Source organism: Propithecus coquereli, unplaced genomic scaffold (genome assembly GCF_000956105.1).
Source record: "Propithecus coquereli isolate 6110/MARCELLA unplaced genomic scaffold, Pcoq_1.0 Scaffold209, whole genome shotgun sequence".
Taxonomy (NCBI): domain Eukaryota; kingdom Metazoa; phylum Chordata; class Mammalia; order Primates; family Indriidae; genus Propithecus; species Propithecus coquereli.
Window position 1 is genome coordinate 335,138 of NW_012145967.1, and position 2,644 is coordinate 337,781.

The 2,644-nt window shown below is 50.2% G+C and overlaps 1 protein-coding gene across 1 annotated transcript in view; it reads right to left on the reverse strand.

The window, feature by feature from the left end:
- NFRKB (nuclear factor related to kappaB binding protein) overlaps positions 1-2,644 on the reverse strand; it is a 36,045-nt gene that overhangs the window by 21,088 nt on the left and 12,313 nt on the right. The window lies entirely within an intron of this gene.

A 2,644-nucleotide genomic window follows, 5' to 3' on the forward strand; every position in this document is an offset into this window, starting at 1 on the left:
GCACTCTAGCTTGGGCAACGGAGTGAGACTCTGTCTCAAAAAAAAAAAAAGAATAGGAGTCAAGGGATCTGCGCTCTAGCGGGGTCCTGCCACTAACCTTCAGCAAGTCACTTAAACTCATGTCTCGATTCCTTCATTGGTAAAATGAGAAAGGTGGATCAGATGAATCCTTCTCAACTGGGAACCAGGGAAGGGTGCACAGGGAAAAACCTGTGCTATGTACAAGGCAGACCACATGCCCCTCAGAGACTCTGCTGCACACTCCTGCCCCAGTCAAGAAGCCCCTCCCCAGCGAGTCACTCTTACTGAGGGGAGTGTGTGGCCTCCGCAGGTACGCTGAAGCAGGCAAGAGTCAGAGGACTCCTAGGATGTCTGAAGTCCATTGCGGCTCTAACATACGAAGAAACATCAGCAAAGCCATGGCAGTACCTTACACTAGGATTTCATGGGACACCGCGCACTATGAGAGTATTATACTCACACCCGAGGGACAGGTGTTGTAGCATCTGAGCTGTCTTCATTTTCTTGCTGGAGAAAAGGAAAACATCAAAGGTAAATGGGCTAAAGAATTCTGGCGAACTTAAGGGCTCTGGAAACCCCATAAGAAAGATCTGATATTTCTTAAAAACCATACCTTACAGAAGGCCTGGTCTTTGGTCTCTAGCCACAGCTGGAAGAGGGCAGCTAATTCCTTTTCACTATCTTGGGACTGGCCTATTAGAGGAAGAAAAAGACAAAAAATAAATATCTAAGGTGTTACTGAGAATCCCAGTTTCTCCTTTCTTGACATACCTATCAAGAGAGACCATATCAGGAGCTGTGGCAACGACCCTTCCATTCGGTGGAAGTCTGCCTGGACCTCTCCTGCATGCCGCCTCATTAAATCATTCACTCAGCAGGTACTTGCTAGGCAGCCACTGTGTGCCAGGCACTGCGCACTAAGCTGGGGTTATTCAGTGAATTCAGTCTCTCCCCTCATGGGGTTTACAGTCAAGTGAGGAAAGAGCACATATTAAATAAAATCAGTTCGAACAGGAGCAGGCATCACAAAGGATATTATGATAGCTTACGCCAGGGAGTTGTCCTATTCTTGCAGGAGAGACAAGGCTTAATGGCTAGTGGGAGGCACGAAGGCGTTTCAAGCACTGGCACAGCAGTTAAGAAGGTCCCAAGGCAGGAAAAAGCTCTCCTTCCCCCGGCCTGCCCAGAAAAAGATAGGTACAGTCCCCGGGCCCTCCTCTTATTGTCACTGCTCACACTCCGACTGCAGCACTTGGCCCACGATGCTTCCTATGTCTCCTGCTCAGGCTAGAAACCATGGGACCAACATCAGCCAGGTTTGCTGGTGTGAAGAGGGCAGCTAACCTTCTCAAAGAGGCTGTTTAGACAACGTTCACCAGGACGTTCATCTTTGTTTTCACCGGTCAATACACAAAACCATCGTACCGCCAGCCACAGAAAGCTGGAGCACTGAGTAGTTGCGACACAAAGCATCTGGCCCGTAAGCTTAAAATACTCATCATCCAGTCCTAGGAGAAAGTCTGCCAACCCCTGATGTAAGTATCCCCACCATGGCTACTCCAGCCCCAGCCAGACAGAGCCAGGAAGCGCCGCGCACAGTCAGCTCTCACGAGTCACCTCGGCTCACACTTAACCCTCATTACTCTGCTAAAGAATCACTCTCACTAAAAAATTCACAATTTCTTCCATGTCCAGAAATCTTTAGACTTTATCTTACTTAATCTTTCAGGAACGACGGAGGCTGACGACCGTTCCCCACTTCCTAGGCTCTTGTCCCTTGGCTTCCAAGACTCAACCGTCCCGGGGCTTTCCTCCGTCTCTGCAGGTGCCTCACGTCCACATGCTTTCCACTGAGCCCCTCTCCCATCGAGTTCCCCAAGGCTCACTCCTCAGCCCTCCTTCCTCCTCACTTAACGCTTCCTCCCAACGCATGCCCTTCACTGTGCACATGCCAACAGCTCTCCACCTTAATTCTCTGGACTGAATTCTAAACCCACACATCCTACTGCCTATTCAACTCCACTTCGATACCTCAAAGGCAGCTCCAATCCAGCACGTCCCAAACAGCACTCGTGATCCGCACCCTCCCCCGAGTCCAGTCCTCCCCAGCCGCCTACCTCAGCAAACAGCACCTTCCTCCACCAGCTACGAACTGAGCAGAAACCATGCCTGGCGCTGCTCTTCCTGCACTCCCCACAGCCGATACACAACCACGTCCTGTGGCTTCCACCACCTAAAACTCAAATTCATCCATTCTCTCCACCGGCTCCAGATTCTCTCTCTCTCACGCAGGTAGGTGTGACCATTTTAAATCGAACCTTCCCCAGCACTGACAGGCACTGTTTCCTCCACCTGGAATACTCCTCCCCTCCGTCTGCCTAGCTCGGTGCTACTCTGCAATCATCTCTGCTCAAATGCCACCTCCTCGGGAAGGCCCTTCCCTGACTCTCCAGACTACGCCAATTCCTAATAAACTCTCATCCTTTCTGATACTTCTCCTTTACAGAAATGATCAGTTCGTTATTTAATCTGAATATTTGTTCCCCAAAGAGACCTTAAGCCAGATGATGGGAGCGCTCTGACTTGGAAACCCTTATATCCCCCCAGATACCTAGAAGCAGAA